The sequence below is a fragment of the Physella acuta genome, unplaced genomic scaffold (assembly GCF_028476545.2).
Source record: "Physella acuta isolate Inbredline_101_S28 unplaced genomic scaffold, ASM2847654v3 ptg000933l, whole genome shotgun sequence".
NCBI lineage: Eukaryota > Metazoa > Mollusca > Gastropoda > Physidae > Physella > Physella acuta.
In genome coordinates this window covers 122955-146644 of record NW_026732450.1, presented here as the reverse complement: position 1 = coordinate 146644, position 23690 = coordinate 122955, and the positions used below count along the sequence as shown (strand labels likewise).

The 23690-nt window shown below is 41.3% G+C and overlaps 1 protein-coding gene across 6 annotated transcripts in view; it reads left to right on the top strand.

The window, feature by feature from the left end:
• Positions 1 to 23690, top strand: part of LOC131953597 (arginine-glutamic acid dipeptide repeats protein) — a 167417-nt gene that overhangs the window by 91314 nt on the left and 52413 nt on the right. The window contains exon 1 of one of the 6 annotated variants that reach the window (XM_059316844.1): positions 16394 to 16442. The exons of the other annotated variants lie outside the window; for them this stretch is intronic. The gene's annotated coding sequence lies outside the window, so the exon portion shown is untranslated. Of the gene's footprint in view, positions 1 to 16393; positions 16443 to 23690 lie in introns of those variants that run through there. 6 annotated transcript variants of the gene reach the window in all.

Below are 23690 nucleotides of genomic sequence, written 5' to 3'. Positions count from 1 at the left end.
GCGTGTCTTCCCCTTACGGCTTCCCTAATAGAGAAACGAGAGGAAAGACAACATTTAAAGTTCACCAAAATAATGACGTAAAAACTAAATATGATATGACGTTAGCATACATATCATTCAATCTAATCACTCTAAAGTACAAATCAATAATTTTTATTGATTAAGGGGCTGGGTGAGTTATTTTTATTCGGGTGCCCAGGGAAGGTTTGGAGTTGGTTGGGACAGATTTTATACACGAGTCGGTGACGTTTTCACCGAGGCAGGGTTCGAATCTAGACCATGCATGTTTTGGAATTGTTAGGGAGAGTTAAACTAAGGTCGGTGAAGTTTTCACCGAGGTTGGTTTTGAACTCGGAACATGCATGTTTTGGAATCGGTAGGTGTAGAGTCCATACTAGGGTCGGGGAGTTTTGCTAACACTGAGCCAGGTTGCAAAGTTGGCACATGCATGTTTAGGAATTGATGGTAGCCGAGTTCATACTAGTGTCGGTGAAGGTTGGTTTTGATCTCGGAACATGTATGTTTTGAAATTGTTGGTAACCGAGTTCATACTAGGGTCAGGGGAGTTTTTGTTAACACCGAGGCAGGTTGCAAAGTTGGTACATGCATGTTTAGGAATTGTTGGTAGCCGAGTTCATACTAGTGTCGGTGAAGGTTGGTTTTGAACTCGGAGCATACATGTTTTGAAATCGGTAGGTGTAGAGTCCATACTAGGGTCGGGGGAGTTTTCACCGAGGTAGGTTACAAAGTTGGTACATCCATGTTTAGGAATTGTTGGTAGCCGAGTTCAAACTAGTGTCGGTGAAGGTTGGTTTTGAACTCGGAACATGCATGTTTTGAAATTGTTGGTAACCGAGTTCAGACTAGGGACGGGGGTGTTTTCACCGAGGCAGGTTACAAAGTTCGTATATGCATCATTGGAATTGTTAGGTAGAGTTAAACTAAGGTCGGTGAAGTTTTCACCGAGGTAGGTTACAAAGTTGGTACATGGATGTTTAGGAATTGATGGCAGTCGAGTTCATACTAGGGTCGGGGAATTTTGTTAGCACTGAGGCAGGTTGGAAAGTGTGTCATTTGACACGACGTACTATAACGTTGTTGTTTTTTAAAACTTGAAGTTTATAATCTTAAGCAAATTTTTACTAAGGTGATCAAAAATTAAGATGACAATGTAAGATATAGAAAAAGAAAATACATTGAGTGGTAAAAATAAAAAATTGTCATTAGACGTAATGTATTATGTATAAGTAAACTTTCTTAAAAATTAAAGAAGTTCAAGTCAAAAAGAAGATTGATGAAAACTGTAATACTAAAGCGAACATGGGAAGGTAATCTGCTGCAAGCCTAAGATATATATTTTGTTAACCCTTGTCTTCCTAAATTATTTTTTAACTTTTTAAAGAAATTGACTGTTTAGTTAAGGATTCTGACGCGAATTTTTTCACAAGGGACGATACTCGTGTCTGTAGACAAGGCTGTTCTAATTTTAGAACAGTTGTCTTTCCTCTCGTTTCTCTATTAGGGAAGCCGTAAGGGGAAGACACGCGACACGTCTTTTAAAATGTAAACAAGTGTGCACGGGGTGCACTTAAAATAAACCCCGCTGCGACAATTGTTAAATTTATCTGGCTCAGGGTGGTCAAATGGTGGTCAGATCAAAAGAAAATCGGAACGGTCATAAAAAACTTAATTACTTTTCCAGACTTGTAAAAAACATGTCTACCCCCGCATACCTACGTACCAACGCACCAAGTCGCCCTGTCGCCCATTAAAAAACACGAACCTACCGAGACTTCGTTTCGTCTCAAAACCTGACTTAACGGCGGTTGAAAGAAAATTCCGACCTTAAATATATTTTTGTTTTCGCTGACCCTCGCTATAAGCGAATAGTTACAACCATTAATCTTTCATACATAGCAAGGGACGGTTCGCAGGACATGTGGAAACAAAATTTTTTAATTTGATCAAAGAATGACCGGGCGTACGATATGTGAACATAGTTCATGTACAGCTGTAGTCTAATGAAAAAAGCCGAGAGCCGTGACTAATTACAGCACCAGCTGTCGCCACACTTAACGCGGAGAGGGACTTAATGGCTTCGATTAATTACCTGTTGTGATCGCTTCAGTGAGCCCGCTATTAAGCAACCACGGGGAGCGCCGGGGAGGATCCCGGGCGGATCGATAAGTACAAGCTGTCACTAATAAGTAACAGCTGTGGTTAAATGGATATTATACACAATGACACTTTCTAGTACACGCTAGTGTTAGTCTTTTATTTTAAACGGCGTACAACAAAGAAATTAAAAGCAAACTAATTAAAATGAATTTCAAACAAATAAATTATACAAAGTAATTAAATTAACCAACAAGTAAACAACAATTAAAAATAAAATTTAAAAATAATAATTTAAAAAATTTAAAAATTTAAAAAATTAAAATCGAATTACGTAACTCGTTAATAATAATTAAACTAATTATAAAATAAAATTAAAAAAGTCTTTTATTTTAAACGGCGTACAACAAAGAAATTAAAAGCAAACTAATTAAAATGAATTTCAAACAAATAAATTATACAAAGTAATTAAATTAACCAACAAGTAAACAACAATTAAAAATAAAATTTAAAAATAATAATTTAAAAAATTTAAAAATTTAAAAAAAATTAAAATCAAATTACGTAACTCGTTAATAAAAATTACACATAGGTGGACCATCATACTGATGGTCAGTGGGTTCGATCAATATTAACTTGGCCCTTGTAATTACACCACCAGCTGTCGCACAACAGCTGTTGCACAGCTGTCAACCGCTCGGGGGAAACTCGGTGAAGCATAACAAAAATTTAATTAGGTGTGATGGGCCAGCGGCTGCGATCAATACATTCCCATTAAAACGGGCAGCGGTGAGAAAACTTCGCGGGCGGGTCGATACGTAACAGCTGTGGCTGATCGTTATCTTTAATGGATGTTCTATTTTTGTAACGTTCGTTGTGTTGAAGAATGGTACCTATACAAAGACTGTTCTAGTACATGCTAGTGTTAGTCTTTTATTTAAAACATACATACATTCAAATAAATAAACAACATTAAACAACAAAGAAAAGAAATATATCAAATAAATAAATAAACAAAAGTAATTAAAATCAAATTACGTAACTAGTTAATAATAATTTAACTAATTATAAAATAAAATAAAATTAAAAATAAACAAAATAAAAATAATTAAAAAGTAAACAAATAATCAAATTACGTAACTCGTCAATAAAAATTACACAATATAAACAAATAATCAAATTACGTAACTCGTTAATAAAAATTACACAATATAAACAAAGTAATTAAATTAAACAACAAGTAAACAAACAAATTAAACAAAATAAAAATACAATCAAAGTAATTAAATTACGTAACTAGGTCAAAAAAATTAATTAAAATTTAAAAACTCATTAAAACTAATTAAAAAACTCATTAAAATTACGTAACTCGTTAATAAAATTAATTAAAAATTTAAAAATTAAATTCAAACTCATTAAAAAACACATTAAAATTACGTAACTCGTTAATAAAAATTAATTAAAACTTAAAAATTAAATTCAAACTCATTAAAAAAGTCATTAAAATTACGTAACTAGGTAGCTGATTACGTAACTAGGTCAATGATTACGTCATAATGTTACTAATTACGTCACAAGGTTCTTATACGGCGGTGTTTACGTGGTAACAGATGTTCCCACACTTAACGCTGACTTCGCGTTAATTACCATACCTCCCGGTGGGATCGCTTCGCGAACCCACATAAATCAATGACGGGTGTCAAAAAATTTAATTAGGTGGGCTATCAAGTTGATGATGGTCCAGTGGGTGTGACCAAAATTAACTCGGACAGTGTACGGTCCCTCACAAAAAGAAAAACTTTGCTGGTGAATCGATACGTGCCGGGTGCCATTAGCGAGTAACAGGTGTTGTTAATGTATGTTATTCACAAAGTACAACTAGCACACCCCTACCCTCAAACCCCATCATTACTCCCCCTCTCATCCACCACCCCCACCCCCTACCCTGCGCCACCACCAGATGGTGGAGTATTTTCCTATATGTCTTTGCGCCACCCTAGGGAGTATTTTGCTATATGTCATTGTTCCTGCGGCCACGAGTATTTTGCTATATAACCTTTGCGCCACCCAAATGCGACCCAAAAGGGACCTAATATACTACTTAGGTCACATGACAACCGTACAATAAAGCGAAAGGTTTTTTTCCCTTCCACCTTCTTCTTAAAATGAGCTCTTCAGTTGTGAATGTCCCAATCAATTTTTACAACCACTGGCAGATAATTGCCTCTATGGTTGCCTTCCCTTTATATCGATGGAGTTATTCCCCTTTAACGTTCGATTCTTACAAGCTACTCAAGTTATGAAGATATTTCTTTTTCAAACACCGATTGAATCAAATGTTTTGAAATATTAATTTTTTTATTATTAACGAAAGGATTACTTGCCCGTGGTTGATTGGCTAGAATCCCTAGCGTTGCGTTTCTGTTTTTTCCCAACCATTAAATCTTAATTAAAAATGCATTTCTACATATTGGGATTTTTTTTTTAAAGAGAGTATAGATAGCTCTCTATGTGTGGCCCCATTGATGTGTCTGAATTCATCTTTTGTTTTTGTTGTAAAGGCTCCATGTTAGACTGTCCTCGCTAACTATAACAACAACAACAAAAAAATGATGCGATTGTTGATCGTAATTAATTGTTGATTTCATTAATTAGAATTTGATGGTCCACGCTAACCATTGGATGGAAGCTTTGATTTTTAATTATCATTAATGTTGCATTTCAATTAGTGTTTGATTCTTCAAACTAACTGCAGGTAGGAAAAAAAAAGTCGCGACCGTCATTAATAGTTGATTTCAATTAGTGTTTAAACAGCAAAGTTTGGACAACTTTTAGTAAACTCCCCCCCCCCCCCCCCCCCACATACACCCCACCCCAGTGTTAGCCCAGCACCCGCCCTAACATAAACACTCTAGTTACAACTCCACGGCCTACTCCTGATTTTTTTTTTTTTCATGCCGCGATTCCTTATCTGCTTTCTGTATATTTATCTCCCCTGGCCGTTTTCTTACTCCCCTTTTTTCCCCATAGTCTCGATTATCTCCCCCTACACAGCCTGATCCCCGTATTGATCTTGACACTTCATACAAATTTGACGTTTGAGTGCGTGACGTGATATGTCCAGGTTTTTGAGGGGCGCGCAATCTATGTCGGTTTCTTAAAAGGCAGGTTGATAGATTGATGGTTGTTTAGTGGTAATTGATTGGTTTTATAGGCTGCGTGTTGTTGACGTGTAACGGGGGTTGTGTGCTGTTGGGTTTAATTTGTATGACGTGTATCGGGGTTGGCTGCGTGGTCCATATTTTTTTTAAATTTAGTAATCACGTCAAGTGTGCTAATGTGTCACGCCAAGTGTGCTAATGTGTCACGTCAAGTGTGCTAATGTGTCACGTTAGCGTGTAGTGTCATAGGACTGTGTAGTCTATTATCACGTGTGTTGTTTTTTTTTTAAATTAATTTTGCTGTGTTACTTAATGAAAATGTTATGTTGATTAATTTACGTTGTCACGTTTATTTCCCTCACGTGAATTGTGTAACTGTCACCCATGCCTTTAATGTGCCACGTCAAATACACGATCACGTGCATCACACAACACTATTCGTCACGTCGGTTTCCTGTGTCACGTAGCTTTTGCTGTTGAACAGATCAACACATTTCGTGTCACGCCTGTTCCCTTGAACCACGCTGCATGCCGTGCTGTGTCACATGTCACGTACAACCACGTCGCGTGATCCCATACCCACGAGCAGGGTGACATTAGGCTCCCATTAATCTGAAAGCATTTATTAGCCGTTGGTATTTGTGCCAGTGTGTCTTTGCCCGTCCCCCCCTCCCCCCCCCGCACCAAGCCTTTTGGATTATTTATTTGATTGACATTTAGTACTGCGCGCATCAATTACATCAATGGGCTATTTTTAGAAACAAATGGCAAGTGCGCATTCTAGAGTCAAATTCCTCGTTGAGCTAGTTTAAGTTATTTTTTATTTTCAACTGTCTTATATGTTAGAATGTCTTCTTGACGGGTTAGAGTTTAGACAGTGTCATCTTGACGGGTTAGAGTTTAGACAGTGTCATCTTGACGGGTTAGAGTTTAGACAGTGTCATCTTGACGGGTTAGAGTTTAGACAGTGTCATCTTGACGGGTTAGAGTTTAGACAGTGTCATCTTGACGGGTTAGAGTTTAGACAGTGTCATCTTGACGGGTTAGAGTTTAGACAGTGTCATCTTGACGGGTTAGAGTTTAGACAGTGTCACCTTGACGGGTTAGAGTCTAGACCATCGAGCGAGTCAACTAAACATAAACTTGAGGTTTTAAAATGCGGACACGTCAGCAGCAGGTCACGTGATGAGATAATGAAAACATATTGAACAACACACATCATTCGATGGGTTGAACACTAAGCGCTCTGGGACATGGCACACAGTTGGATTTAGTAACTTGGTACATCATTGACGGTTGAAGAACAACAAACTATTACATGTATCCACATAAGCTACATGGTTACCTTACCCATAACTAAACTTTACTTTAATCTAACGCTCCCTTAGTCATGAGCCTAACCCTGATGTCCCTAGAAAAAAGTAACACAAACCAAGCCTAAATCTAACCCTTAGTAGCGACGTAAACTGTTTTCTAAACTTAACCGAGCCGGCTGGATGTTGTTTGTTTACGTTGTGTTGTTAACACGACGACAATACGCCGTGTGCATTCCTTAAAGCTCTTGAAAAAATCTTTCACCCCTCCCCCCCCCCACTCCACCCCACCACACACACAGCACCCTCGGCATCAGCTCGGTGCCAGATAACATTGTCTTTCGTGTAAACACTGCTTGGATTGCCGTGTTTCTCTCCCTGAACAACGCTAGACGTGTGCACCAATTTTTTTTTACCCGTTCATTTACCGGTGTAAATTTCACTCCAAAAAAATGGCTGTTATGCTTTAATTTGACAACTAAAAAAAAACCCAGTATATTCGTCTTTAACTTTCTTTGTTTTTTTTGTTTGTTTTTTTTTTTAGATAAAGGGACATTTTACTATGATTTCAGTCACGACTGACGTAATTTGATTACCCTAAACCTAACCCACTAAGGGGATTACCCGTTTCTAATTAAAATTCTTCAGTAACCGGACATGTCAGGGCTTTGATGTCTCTCTGCTCATCCACCCCTCATTTTAAATCAGCTGATGAATCTTAAACATAACAGTAAATAATTTTAACTGCTGCCTGTGTGTGTACCACGTGATCACCTTACATGCCACGGGGGGGGGGGGGGGTGTCACATCCGTCACATTTTCACGAGGCTCATGTTATACTTATCAAACCAGCCTGTGTGACCCTAACCACTCTGCTCCCACCCACCCCCCCCTAAACATCCCACTTTGTGTTACGCGCACCATTCGCGAATCGTTGACAGCCTGATATTGATAGATTCGATCCTAAGGGGAAGGTGGGGAGAAAAGCTTGGAGGTGGGGGATGAAGGGGGGGGGGGATATCGAGATCTAGAATTAGCGATCAATAACTGCTCTCTGGCGTTCACAGAGACTTCCGCCACACTGGCAATAGCAGACGACAGGCAGACGTTACTTTTGTTTTCCCGCGCGGGTACCAGGATTTTTTTTATTTAGTTCATTCGGTGATTCCATTCAGGCCTTCTGTCCTTCCGGCGAGATATTGGAGGGGTTGACAGATTAACACGGTAGGTTGAGGTTGTTTAGTTTAGTGGTGTCTGGCATAGTTTAGTGGTGTGTGGCATAGTTTACTGGTGTCATACAGTTTAGTGGTGTGAGGCATAGTTTAGTGGTGTCATACAGTTTAGTGGTGTCTGACAGTTTAGTGGTGTCAGACAGTTTAGTGGTGTCATACAGTTTAGTGGTGTCATACAGTTTAGTGGTGTCATACAGTTTAGTGGTGTCATACCGTTTAGTGGTGTCATAGTTTAATGGTGTCTGACATAGTTTAGTGGTATCTGGCATAATTTAGTGGTGTCATACAGTTTAGTGGTGTCTGACTTAGTTGAGTCTTGTCAGCACCCTGTAGTGGTGTCTGATCTAATTAATGAACCTGACATCGATAATACGGGCTATTTTAAACTTAAAGCTATTCCGGTTCGACAGTACGAGCTTAAAGCATTAGTTTAACCTGGCACACTATGGCTTAGTTAGTTGTGTCAACTGTACAATTTGTCTCGTTTTATTATTTCAATGTAACTGAAAGACACCTTCTAAGCTAACCATACACAACACCTAACTGAACACCATGTCCTTTTGTATTGTGTCAATGTAGCCCATAGACAACACCTAACTGAACAATCTGTCCTTTTGTATTGTGTCAATGTAGCCCATAGACAACCTGTTTTATTGTGTCCGTGTAACTGATAGACACCTTCTAACCTAACAATGTGTCCCGTGTTATTGTCTAGACCCCTACACCGTGCTCGCTAATAAATCTCACTCAGACTGTTTTATTACATTGATTTACATGATATATTGTCATCTTCAACAAGGTTAGTGTCGGTGTGTAGTAAATACCCACAGCCCTTATACTTATAGTGTCTGTATGTCCACGGTGTCAGTGCGTGCACATATACCAGCTGACGCGCTGGAAAACAAGGCAGATAGGATAATTCACACATGAAGCGTTATTTGTTAGTTTAATTACATCAATTGATTCACTCAGCTTCTTACCAGACCTTAATGCACATCACCAGTCAACCGTGACTACACCACTCGTACACCGTACCCACCCCACCCACCTACTGGTCACGTGCACACCATATCTACCAATCGCAATACTTTCCACATCTCCCCATCCAGCCTGACTATCCCTCAAATTAAACCTCTCCATAATTTCTTTTATCCACCCATTCGCCATATCATTTTTTCCATAATTCACTCACCCCTCCTTACTTAATCCACTCTACCCATTCACCATTCAGTAATTTACTTTATCCATACACCATTCCCTAATCCACTCTACCCACTCACCATTCACTAATCCACCCCTCCCAGTCACCATTCCCTAATCCACTCCACCCATCCACCATTCCCTAATCCACTGTACTCCAATCCACTCCACCCATCCACCATTCCCTAATCCACTCTACTCTCTACCATTCCCTACTCCACTCCACCCTCTACCATTCCCTAATCCACTCCACCCTCTACCATTCCGTTATCCACACTTCCCAGTCACAATTCCATAATCCACTCCACTCACCCACCATTCCCTAATCCACTCCACCATCCACCATTCCCTAATCCACTCCCTCCATAATCCACCGTACCCCAATCTACTCCACCATTCCCTAATCCACCGTACCCCAATCCACTCCACCATCCACCATTCCCTAATCAACTCCCTCCCTAATCCACCATTCCCTAATCCACTCCCTCCATAATCCACCGTACCCCAATCTACTCCACCATTCCCTAATCCACCGTACCCCAATCCACTCCACCATCCACCATTCCCTAATCAACTCCCTCCCTAATCCACCATTCCCTAATCCACTCCCTCCATAATCCACCGTACCCCAATCTACTCCACCATTCCCTAATCCACTCCCTCCCTAATCCACCTTACCCCAATCCACTCCATCATCCACCATTCCCTAATCCACTCCCTCCCTAATCCACCTTACCCCAATCCACTCCATCATCCACCATTCCCTAATCCACTCCCTCCCTAATCCACCTTACCCCAATCCACTCCATCATCCACCATTCCCTAATCCACTCCCTCCCTAATCCACCCTACCCAATCCACTCCACCCAGACCAAAGAACGAGCGACAGTTTTATAACGGCAATCATTGCGGCGGCTGGTCTCCAGGGTACACAACCTATCGATCCAAGGTCACGTTCAGACGTCACTGGGGGGGGGGGGCAGTCCTGCCACTGGTCACTCATGCTGCTGGGCCCGGCTGTGGGTAGTCGTCTGTGTGGTCCGGTGATGGGCAGTCAGTCTGGTCGATCTAACTATGGCAGTCAGTCTATTCCATCTATGGGCAGTCAGTCTATTCCATCTATGGGCAGTCAGTCTACTCCATCTATGGGCAGTCAGTCTACTCCATCTATGGGCAGTCACTCTACTCCATCTATGGGCAGTCACTCTACTCCATCTATGGGCAGTCACTCTACTCCATCTATGGACAGTCACTCTTTTTTGCCCAGACTATGGGCAAATTACTCTGTTAGATCCTATATGATCCAGTAATTGGTAGGCATTTAGCTTAACTCAATTAAACAGACAATTTTACTTTTTGCAAAAAACTTGTCGGAAAAAAAGCTGTAATTATACATTACAAGCTGTTTAAAAGGCATATTTTCAGGGTTTTTAAACATACGAATGGCGAACACACGGAACTGCGTTTTAATTTTATAGCAGATGTCATCACACATCCCATAGAATATCAAACCATATCACCCTTTCAACCTCCACACATGCCATCAAACTTCAGACCACATCACGACACCCTGTCAACCTCCACACATCAAACATCAGCACATCAGGCAAATGTCCTAATATTTTATGCAGCTGAAAAAAACGGAGCCAGCAATCTGGCGGCTTTGGACAAAGCTGGTAATAACAACACACTGATTCCTTCATTTCTTTACCCTGTGGAGACGAGTGGCTGTTTTTGTTTGCTGTTCAACTCGTGGATTTAGAGAACAGGCCGAGGGATGGAGGGAGGGTGGTGGGGGAAACGATGGAAGAATACCTGCGGCATTTCTTTTGCATGCGTTGAAGAGGTGGGGGAGCGCTGGGGGGGGGATGCTGATTGCTGACAGAATACCTGTGATCAGTTTTCTTTCATTCACTGTTGGTAATAAATATATCGATTTCATCGACCTGTGGCTTTTGTTGTCGCTCTCAGTGCACAAAGACCGTCGATGTGGTAATTGTATTGGTAATTGCCGTTTCTTAGTTGCTGTTTGCCTCGCTATCTACTTGTTGATCCGATCGATTTAGGATCTTTTCCTTTTTTTCCCCTCTCTCCCTACGCTTTTGTCTGGGCCTGTTTAAAGCAGTGTCGCTCTGTTGACTGGACTGGATTCGACCGGCAGCTCGGTTGGTGTGGTGTTCGATGAGCGAGTCTCGCTAATTGAATGTTGACGCCGGCTAAAGCTGGTGCTGGTGGATATGGTCCGGTTAAACTTGGGTATGATAATACCGTTGGTCAGATTTCGTGTGTTGACCATCATTAAACTTTGGTATCACAATACCGTTGGTCAGATTTCGTGTTTTGACCATCATTAAACTTTGGTATCACAATACCGTTGGTCAGATTTCGTGTTTTGACCATCATTAAACTTTGGTATCACAAAACCGTTGCTTAGATTTTGTATGTTGACCATCATTAAACTTTGGTATGATAATACCGTTGGTCAGATTTCGTGTGTTGTCCATCATTAAACTTTGGTATCATAAAACTGTTGGTCAGATTTTGTGTTTTGACCATCATTAAACGTTGGTATCATAAAACCGTTGGTCAGATTTCGTGTTTTGACCATCATTAAACTTTGGTATCAAAATACCGTTGGTCAGATTTCGTATGTTGACCATCATTAAACTTGGGTATAACAATACCGTTGCTTAGATTTTGTGTGTTGACCATCAAACTTCTGTTTGTCAACGTTCTGCCCACACATTTTTTTTAAAATTGACCATGTATTATTAAATGCAGAACTCGACACATTCACTGTAACAAATTACAGCGTTGGCGTTTGATTGTAACATTAGACCATACCATCACGGTGGTATATCATCCTATAGGGATCACACCAGATGTGTGCATTATATATGACCTCGCACTTAAGTTACCTTTTATCATTAAGTTATATTATTTACCTTATACTAACTCGTATACTTATTACGTTATACCCATACACCATTGAATTCACTTTACACCCACACGTTTTCTTTACCTTATATCCACGTTTTTTTTGTATCATATATATCCAAATGCTTGATTCATCTTTATCCACTCGCCCTTATAAAGCATCTTTTATCCTTCAGTTTTACTGAACAGAATATCTGAAGGGGTTTTTATCCAACATAAAATACCCATAGGCAATCTATTGCTTGTCTATTCATAAGTTCAAACAATTCTCTCTTAAATACGCGCTTTAAAATAAACATAGGCAGTTCTCCCCCAATTAATTAGAAGCCCAGTTAAAGATAGATCTAATTCCGATCAATTTCCCCTGGTGTGGTTTGGCCGGACACGTGATCGCCGGGGTGGGGGATTATCTCTACTTTTACCCTCTGAATTATTTCTAGTACCGATCTTCATCAATGTTTGCCGGCCATGCTGAATAGCGGCTGTGCGTGAATGCGATCCCCCAATCGACATAAATTTGATGTTACGGGGTGCTGGCACGGAATAAAAAGTGAATCATGTTGAATAGAGGCCCGCGCTCGGTATACAAGATATTTAATTTTGTGAACGCCCCGGTTTGAAAAGCGTGTGTAATCTGGTAGATATTTGATTTGACGAACATTTGTCCGTGAATTTACTCGCCACCGGTCTCGGCTTTTGTCGATGACGAGTTGGCTGAGTGATTTTAACTAAAGGCTGTAGTCAGGCTTTGATCTCGAGGTTGGCGGATTGATACAAAATGTCTCTTGACTTGTTAGGTTAGGGCTGTCTGGGCTGTGGAATTTTGACAGCTACTGTTGAATGTGTTGGGGGGAAGGAATAGCAGTGGAGGGAGTAAGGCGGTGTAGCGTGGGGCGTGTGTAGCTAAGGACACACGTAAGTGTGTAGTATGTAGGCCTTGTATTTGACACATTGACGTGTAGGCCCTATAGTATAGGACAGGAATAAGTTATGGGCGTGTGCAGTTCAGGAAAAAAAAAAAGTTTATAGCCCTGTCAGTCAGCATAAGCCAGCCATCTTGATTGAGAGATTGATCTTCCGACAATCTCACACTGGACTGATTTGCGTCGCACAATGAGCAGGGGCACGCTGATTGGTCAGATAAACATCACGTGGTGCTACTCTTGTTGCCAGGGTGGGGAAAAAAATCTGGAACATTTAATAAGATGGGCCCTGGCAGTTGTGAGTGACAAGTTAATCAAAACACGAGGGAAGCTGCGCGGATGTCTTTTGCTGCTTACACGGGAGGGTGTTGGTGTCCCCGGGAGGTTTTGAGTGTCCCCTGTTTGTAAGGAGAGGATGTGTGTGTGTGTGTGTGTGTGAGAGAGTCTGGTTACATAATATGTGTGTGGAGGGTGTGTCTTCCATACTTACCAATGGCTTTTCTGAGATTCCCGTGAACATAACTAACCGTTCACTTAGCAACCACCACACGTCACAGTTCTGCTCACCACGTAAATCCTGATCCAGCCCTTCCAATCTTCCTAGGCATCCCCCTCACTATCCCAATTATATCCTTATTCATAACCATTCCCCACTTCCATCCATCTCCCACTTCTTCCTCATTTACTCCACACATTTACAGACCCATTTCCGACCATTCCCCACCTCTGGCCATTCCCCTCACAAAATCCCAAACCCATATCGAATCACCCCCTCACATAATCTCAAACCTCTATCCAACCACCTATTCACAAAATCCCAAACTTATATTCAACCACCTCCAAACAAAATCCCAAACCTATATCCAACCACCCCCAAATAAAATCCCAAACCTATATCCATCCACCCCCAAATAAAATCCCAAACCCATATTCAACCACCCCCTCACAAAATCCCAAACCCATATTCAACCACCCCCTCACAAAATCCAACCATCTTCCTTATCCCTCTCCATTCCCCCACCACCCCCCCCCCCCTTTATCTCCCCTAACCATACCCCAGCTGACAACACTCTCCCCCAGGAAACAAAGACGGTATTATTCAATTTGACCCAATGTCTGCCCCACTCGGTTTTTTATGCTCGCTAGGCCCTCGCCGAATGTCTCCTAAACTGTTAGCTTCTAGATTTGTCTCTTGTTATCAGCTATTATCGTCTACTTACTGACAGCGTCATCACATTTTGAGTGTCTCGTGTTTCACATAAAGTACCGCAGGTTGTTTGAGCTGTGTTAACGAAAATAAAAATAACTCTCCTTGAGTTATACGCGAGATGGAAAGATAGATAATTTTAGCAGGCGAAGATATGTAAATAAAACGTCCGCATTTGTAAATAATAACAGTAATAAGCAGTAGACGCGCAATTATAAGAACTTAATGCGCTATTCGATGTACGTGGAATTTGTAAAAATAATCTTTTAATGACATCGGATATAAGCCATCTGTAAAGGGAAGCAACTCATGTTATTTTCTTTTTTATGGACACGAGTTATCTTTTCTTGCGGGAAGTGCAGTGAAAATGCACCATTTAAAAATCTCAACCTCAGGATATTGTGTAATTCAAACATTACCTCGTGCGAATATTTTCTCGCATTTTTTACATTTGTCACGATGTTTCTGAATTATCTACGAAATAGACAATACCAGACGACCCGTGCGGATAGACGAGGACGCGCCGGGGCTTATTATAAAAGGGCGAGTGGTTATGAAACGGCATCAGCGGATGCATCTGGGCCATAGCGGTGAAGTTAGTGAGGTGTGAAGCCTGCATGCTAAACCGGACTGATGAAGGGGAGACAGACCGTGTCAGTTTAATTATTTATCTCGATCACGTGACGTTGGAACAAGCGGACCTACCGCGAAGTCTTCAGGGCAGATTTCGTTTAAGTGTACGTGTTGACATGTACAGACACTACGGTGTAATATTCTTGTACAGCACATACATGTTAGGTTGGGATTTGAACCGGATAGATGTGACACTAATGTTACAATAATAGGTTCTTCTAATATTACCTAACACACCTGTTTCTGGAAGAGTCGATGGTCGGACATTGTTAATAAAAAATATAGCACAGAAAGGTATATATAAAACATCAAAACACAACAAATTGTATATGGGTTGGGCATTGGCTGAAGTATATATTTTGTATATATATTTTTTCTCTCGTTCGAGTGGGGGGTGGGGGGTAAACCTGCTTTCTCTCTCTCTCTCTCCCCCCCCCCCCCTTGAAGAGATACCTGAAAATTCTGATAAAGAATCTTTTCAAGAAGCAAACCACATATACCCTTTTCTCTCCATTGTAACTGTTTTTGTAGTAGGAATATTTTTAGGATCCCTTTTGAGACGTTACCCTTTAAGTTAATTAAACGATGGGATAACCATTGTCGATTGCGAATTATTCTAGACTGAGTTTTAAATGCCTTTGTTTTAGCCCATCGGAAAGCAATACTAGATTTTTTTTAATCAAAACATTTGTATTAACATGATGATAACGAAGCATGTCTCTTTTTTCTGACTAAGTATCGAAATTAAAATTTAATTTTGAATCCTATTTTAAATGCATTCTTTTAATTTTTTAAAAATCCAATCTATTGCTGCTATAGGAGAATAAAAATGAGAAATTATGCATGCGATTAACTCCGGTAATCAACTGCTAATGCATCAGCCGTCCCGCAATTTAAAAATCCGTTAACACCCGTTACCTTAGGCGAGGGTGAGCCTCACTGATCTAGCGCGAGCAGCCACCACAGGATATGGAGCGGCAGCCATATTGGATCGTATCGAGATTGGGATTATCTCACGTTCGGCTCAGGGGGGTGTCGGGTATCAAGGGGCAGATCCGCCGAGAGAGCAGACAGTAGATGTAAGCGATCACCCCCTCGGACGTGACATGATCACCCCCTCGGGCTGACTATGATCCCGACCTCCACCAGGCCACAGCCACCGAATGGCAAATAGGCCATAGCCACACGGTGTTGCCTCGGGGCTTGTTTTTTTTTTCTTCCCCTTCTTCTCTCCCCCTTCTATTCGTTTGCGTTGGTTGTTGAGTTGAAGCGGAAAAGCCGGCGAGTTTTCGCCGCTTGGCGGGTCCCGGCCTCGCTTGCTGGCTCGGCCATTCACGAGGCGACTGTTTTCGCTTCCTGTCGGCGCTTTGTGTCGTGTGTGTGTACGTGTGTCTGCCGAGGGGATGTTATGCTGTGGATAGGCGCCTCGATACAGCATGGATAGCTGTTTATATTTCTCGTGACACTGGACAACCCTCCCCCCCCCACCCACAGGGGACCACTGTACACAAACAAGGAAACTTACGTGTGGATATTTTTTAGTGTTTATTTATTTTCTTCTTCTCGCTATTCATTGGATTGTTACGAGAAAACAGGTTGTGTCTAAACACCGTTAAAAACCGCAGACGTTCGTGAAGTTAAGTATCGACCAACGATTCAACTATAGAAGCGATTAGACCCCCGTCTACAGCTGTTATTATTCGTGCGGAGTCAGTCAATTGGTAAGAGTTAATGCCCCTGATAAGAGCAGTGATTTGGCTGTAGTCCCTCTGTTATTACTAACAGCTATTTGTGAATGCTGTTACTTGTGTTATGGTGGGGGGGGGGTATTTATTTACAAATAATTTTATCTGTATTTATCATATGGTGTCATTTCCCATGAACGTGTTTGTTGTTAAACATATTTTAGGAAGAAAAAAAAACTAGGCCCTAATTTGAATTTCACATTCACAGTTCAGTTGACAGTCAAAACATTTTTTTTTTAAAAAGCTCAGTAGTGTAGTGTCAAGTGTATGCTACACGTCAAACTTGTCAATTAGCGAGGTGCTCCACTTGTCAGTGAGATGTCATAGACGTATTGGTTAATGGGCTGGTGAAGGCTGGTGTCGTTTTAGTTTGTTTACATGATCTTGTCATGTACGTTGTGTGACCTTATGATTGCCTACAAGTTGAATGATCTTCACATCAAGGTTGTATGATCTTGCCCTGTACGCTGTGTGTCCTTATACTTGCCTACAGGTTGTATGGACTTGACTTGTATGATCTTCACATCAAGGTTATATGATGATCTGTATGATTGATCTTGTCCTGTACCAAGTAGGAACTTTTGCTAGCGTTTAAGTTGTATGGACATGTATGATCTTCACCATTATGTTGTGTATTATCACCCGTACATTGTATGATATTGATCTGTGTGATCTTCACCTGTATATTGTAATCTTCATCTCTGTTGTGATAACCTGTATGTGTGAACCTGTTTACTGTTATCAAGGTTGTATGATGATCTGTATGAATGAATGGTCTTGTCCTACAAGTTGTGTGATCTTGTCCAGTAAATTGTACATGTCCTACGTTTTACATTATCTATACTGTTTTTTTTTTCACTCAGTTACGTCTATTTGTCCTTCCTCCTGCGTGATGTTGTCCTGTTTGTTAACACCCAGCTGCCTTGTATTGTCCTACATGTTACATGATCTTGTCTACGTGATCTTGTCCTACACGATCATGTCCTGTTTGTTTACACCCAGCTACCTTGTATTTGTCCTACATACGATCTTGTCTACATGATCTTGTCCTACACAATCATGTCCTGTTTGTTTACACCCAGCTACCTTGTGTTTGTCCTACATGTGATCTTGTCCTACATGATCATGTCCTGTTTGTTTACACCCAGCTGTCTTGTATTTGTCCTACATGTTACATGATCTTGTCTACATGATCTTGTCCTACATGATCTTGTCCTACACGATCATGTCCTGTTTTTTTACACCCAGCTACCTTGTATTTGTCCTACATATGATCTTGTCTACATGATCTTGTCATACACGATCATGTCCTGTTTGTTTACACCCAGCTACCTTGTATTTGTCCTACAAATGATCGTGTCTACATGATCTTGTCCTACATGATCTTGTCCTACATGATCATGTCCTATTTGTTTACACACCAGCTACCTTGTATTTGTCCTACATATGATCTTGTCTACATGATCTTGTCCTACATGATCATGTCCTATTTGTTTACACCCAGCTACCTTGTATTTGTCCTACATATGATCTTGTCTACATGATCTTGTCCTACACGATCATGTCCTGTTTGTTTACACCCAGCTACCTTGTATCTATCAACCTCTTGACGCTGCTCTGTTGTGTCCCATACGTACAACCGCTATTGATAAGGCGGTGTGAACGGCAACTGAAAGCCTGGATTATCTCCCTTCCGTGTGGGGAGTTGGTGTATTGTGACACATGAGCGATAAGGCTGTATTAAGATTAAGTAGGGTCGTGTCACTGCGTGATGTGTTGGGTGTCACAGGGTGGCGTTTGCTTGATGGATGTGTAGGAAATGGATTACTTGTGATCTATGTGTGCACTCTTAAGTAATTTGACGTTTGAAGAATTGACAATGGCGTGGGTTGTGTGTGTAGTTCTGGGTTTGTGTGTACATATTTTTTGTTCTCGAGTGGAGTCGTGTATGTATACACATGTGTGTACCTGGGGATACAGTGTGTTGTGTGGATACTGTATGTAGATCTGTTTACTAAAGTGATAATGAAGTTAGTAACTTCAGTTGTTTGTGTGGTCCCCATACCTTGTTTGGTTTAGGTATGGTTTTGTGTGTAGTTGAAGCACCGTGTAAACATGTGATATGGTGTGAAGCTGTATGTGTGACATTTTTATGTTTCATTAGCACTCATATATGAAGGATACTACTATAAAGGTAATGAAGATGTGTCACAGAAAGAAAATATTCCCATAAAATAGGAATTTAATATTCAGTTTCTAATTTTAAAAATTATTCCCTTAAACCCAAATAACCAACAATGTATATTTACATATATAAGAATCGGGTAAAATATTTAGATTATCATAAGTTAGGCGTTGTATACATAGTAACAGTTAAATAGGCCATATTTTGGTTCATCTTTCATGTTGTGATTATCGTGTCCATGTTGACACTTGTACTGTGTATAGCAATGATTGCCCCCCCCCCCCACAGATGTATACTGAGCTTTACTCACATAAACACAACACGCCCAGTACAGTTGGGTACACACTGACCAACATCAGGAGGATTGAGCTAAATGTAATGATGGAGGGGGGGAGCAGCTTTAGCTGTGTGAAAGCAAGTCTGGCCAAGGACTTGTAGATAATGGGCCGAGAAGTTGCCAAATTAGCCAGATATGGGTGGGGGGGGGGTATCGATCGGCAGGTCCGGCTACTGGCATCACTCACCCTCACCTTCTGCCGGTCTTATTATTTCCCCTGGACTCGCTCGTCAAACGCGAGTAATTACCCCTGAGTCTGACCGGGCCGATTGAGCCTGCCAACGAGACGACTTGAGCCGGTGGGAGGGTACTGATCCTCATTGCCCCAGTTTTTTGTCTGTGTGAAAAGCAATTATGTCGGCGGTGGTTGCTGCTCAACCGGTTTTTGTTTTACTGGCTAGATTTCTGACCGCAGTCCACTTGCGGCCATTTCTGGGCAATGGCAGTTATGTCTTCATTGACCAATTATATTTCTGAACACAAGCAGGTATAGCTTGCTACATTTCTGGGCACTGGCAGTTATGACTAGCTACATTTCTGAACACAAGCAGGTATAGCTTGCTACATTTCTGGGCACTTTTAGTGGCAATTAAGGCTAGTTAGATTTCTGGACAATGGCAGTAGTCACTAGCTACATTTCTGAATACCCACATATGCCTGGTACATTGCAAATACTTCTATTTTTAAGTCAGCCCAAATAGTAAACACCGCCATCTTACTTTCTGCCCCCCCCCCCTCAGCCAGTGCTCTGACCATAGTTGGAAACGTATTCTACTCACATTTATGACTCACCCCCCCCCTTAATCGCTTCTTGTACCCTCCTATCCCGAACCAGCCACAAAATGCAAGTCCACTTGACGAGGTTAGCTCGTGTTTACCTCCCAGCCATAAATTTAAAACGTGTTCGCATTTGCATACGACATGAATTGACCACCACGCTAATGAGTGCGGTAAACACAACCAGTCAATGAATTAACTCGCCTTCAAACTTTTTCTGGCGTGCTGACTCAGGATCGATGCCCCGTTTATCGCACGTGACCCTAATGGCCGGTGCACCGTGTTGGGCCATTGTACCAGCAGCCTGGCCCGCCCACGTTACGGAAACCGATAAATGGTCGTTGTTGAGTCGGCTCACACGTAAGATTGACGGCAAGCAAATTTAAAGCCGCCTTCGTTTACCGTGTGTAAACCTGTGCCTCTCTGTTGGCCCCAATGCTTCATTGAGCCCCGGACACTTCAGGTGGGTTCAGTCAAGGGGGAAGATAAGGAAAATTCACTCCAACCTGGAGACGACAGGGGGAAGCAATTTAGACGTGAATAGTCTCCCCTGACCAGCTAATTGCCGGGGTTATTCTGTGGTTGTTGTCTCGCGCTGGCCAAGAAACGTCCCGTCAGTTTACAACAGAGATGACGTCATGCGTATTGTCCGCTATCTGGAGTTGGATTTCTCCAGGCCACAAGTCACCGTCTGCTAAAAGGTGGCGGGGTCTGATCGTGTAAACATTGACTGACAGCTGGCGCCCCCCCCCTTACATCCTCCCCACTCCATGACCTACTTACATCACCAGGTAGACAGACGGCTTCAGGTAAAAGAGAGGGTGGGTGGGGGAGGTAGCTGTCACATATTTGGCTAGTTGCGTGTTGAAACGTGGAGGTGTAACCTTCAGCCCCCAGTGGTAACACTTCACATTCCCTCATCTGGTCCCTACAGTCAACTCGTCTTCCTAATGTTGCCCGTCCCGTTTGAGGACCCGACTAGCGCAGACCTAAACAGATGGTGCGCACTGGTGCGTTGCGTAACCCCACTGCACTCTTGCACTAGAAGCACGCAGACTACCAACGTAAATTATTTACAACTACAAAAAAAAAACGCAACTGTGCAGCAGTCAATGGCTTTAACATTGGGGATTGGGACGTGAGGTGTATTGCAGTTGGCGTTCGTGACTACAGCTCCGATGCTGTCACGTGATTACAGCTTCGATCCTCACACGTGACCACAGCTCCGGTCCTGCTGTCACGTGATTACAACTCCTGTCCTATCACGTGACTAAAATTCAGCGTTTAGTCGTACTGGGATATATTCATACTGGTTTATCTCGGCTTGAATTCGTACTGAACAGCAAAGGTTGTGTATCTATTCATAGTGATTTACCTCAACGTTGTATCTATAGTTATTTTTTTACTTACATTTTTTTATATCTGCGGACCACAGAAGGTAATGGCCTCTCAGTTTTAGCACCGTTTTTTTCCCCAGGTCCCCCACCGCCTAATGACCGCTATAAAATCGATATCTTTAATACATGACCGCGCTGCAGCGCTACTGGTCCAGAACCCTTAGCTACTTTACAATGCAAGCTTCTTTATTTTCATGTTGGAATGGTGAAACGATTACCTGGAGGGGCTGAAGTAGTTTGGAAAACGTCCTAAGGTTAAAGCGTTGATGTGTTTTTTTTTGTTTTTTTTTTTTAAATTGAGTTGCACGATGATGGGTACAAAAATTTCACCGCTAAAAATTTCTGGATAAAACTTTAACCACCTAGGTGTCAGCTGTGAGGTACTTGCTACCCCACCATATTGCTACTCCACTCTTCTCGCCCCATTAAAGACGACTGAAGTGATCTTAAATGTTGGGTTAAACATAAAACTAACCCGAGAGAAAAAAAAGGGGAAGAAAGCCTGAGGTTCAGATCTGTAACCAATGTTCAGATTTCTCTCCCCCTTTTTTTTTTGTTTATTGATCTACGTGAAATCAATGAAGCTAGCGCGCCTTTGAAAAGGGGGGTAATTTACGGACGGATATTTGCCATTATTGAGGGTTAGTTTATGACTAGAGTATGGCTTTTGTGCGCGCGGTTGTCGGTATGTGCTTGAACGATTGCCTAAACTATCGTAAATCTGCACTCTATGATAAGTCAAATTGTGTGTTCACCTATAGAAAGCCTGGCGACCCCCGGTGTTCAACGAAAAAAAAAAACCGTAAAAAAAAAAGCCAATTTAAAATATCATTAACTTATTGATCTAATGGTGTAGCCGGGTAAAAGCTGCTTGCGGTGAAGGGTTGATACGTGTCACGGTTGTGGTTCAACGAGGTGGCCATACACGGGGAGTTGGGAGGGGGGGGGGGGGTCCGTTCCTCGCCACCTTTACGTGTATGTTAACCTACATTGAAATAAAGAGTCAATGCCTGAACGTTTAGTTCTCTATATTTCTTTACAATTTTTTTGTATAGTTCTTAAAAAACTGTTAATAAATGTTCGGTTTTTCGCTGATTGTTAATCTTTATTCCCAACTGATACGTTTTTTTTCTCTGTCAATAACCACCACACCAAGATTAAACCATACCCTTTTCCTTACAGCTAACAATTTAAAACATGTGTTGTTAGCCTTTAAAAAAATCAATTTGGTTTAATGTGTTGGCTACCCGTGATACATAGATTGTTAATAAATCAAACTTTTTTTCTTTAATAAAAGAAAAGCAACAAAAGTTAAGTGTCAGAATCAGGTTATAAAGTCGTCTCCCCTTCAATCACTGTGACACACTGGGCTAAGTTTAGGGCCGTGTGTAGATGTGTTTAGGTAGGACGCGCCGATCTGGGAAAGTCACGTAATGTCATTAAGGGGAAGTCACTTGCACCATAAAAGAAGGGTGTGAACTGAAGAAGTAGTATATTGTATGGCTGGTGTGGTGTAAACAAGACTAGCGTATGATTTATTTCTTTTCCCATCCAAAAACAACGCGTGATTATGTCCCATGTCATTCCCCATTAAAAGATAACGCGTGATTATGTCCCATATCTTTCCCCATCCAAAAATAACGCACGATTATGTCCCATGTCATTCCCCATTAAAAAATAACGCGTGATTATGTCACATATTTTTCCCCATCCAAAAATAACGCATGATTATGTCCCATATCTTTCCCCATCCAAAAATTAACGCATGATTATGTCCCATATCTTTCCCCATCCAAAAAATAACGCATGATTATGTCCCATATCTTTCCCCATCCAAAAATAACGCGTGATTATGTCCCATATCTTTCCCCATCCAAAAATAACGCATGATTATGTCCCATATCTTTACTTCCTCCCCTCCTATTTATCTTTATCGATTGATTGGTTTCATTCGCTGACCGTCTGCTGGTTATAAATATCTCGCTGCTTTGTTTATTTTCTCTCTTTTTGTAAACCACACGAGTAGTTATACTGATGTATCGATTATGTTATTCGAATATATCTGTAAACTACTCGATTATGTTAAACTAATATGTGTAAACTACTCGATTAAGTTAATATCTATATATTACTCCATTATGTTGTGTTATAAATGCCGCCAACAAAAAATTCAAGAGCAATAATTTGATTGGCCTAACGTGTAGACAGTGCCAGCACCTTGGCCTGGGTTTATAACAGTCTCAGACTAGCTTACCTCCCTTACCTCCACTCCTTACATGGACCAAAATACCGTGGACCAATTTTTTTGTTGAAATCTATTTGTATAAACCGATCGAACGTGTAGCAATTAAAGACAAAGTAATTGATCCAGTTAGCTGATGCAGTTATTGATTGTTTATCCCATACACCCCCCGGGCACTGGGCTGATCATTCCCCTAATGTGGTGATTTTAGAAACGGCAGTTTTTTTTATCCATCTTGTGTTGACGTTAAGCTTAGTGCTACTGTTGACAACAGTTGGGGTAGGGG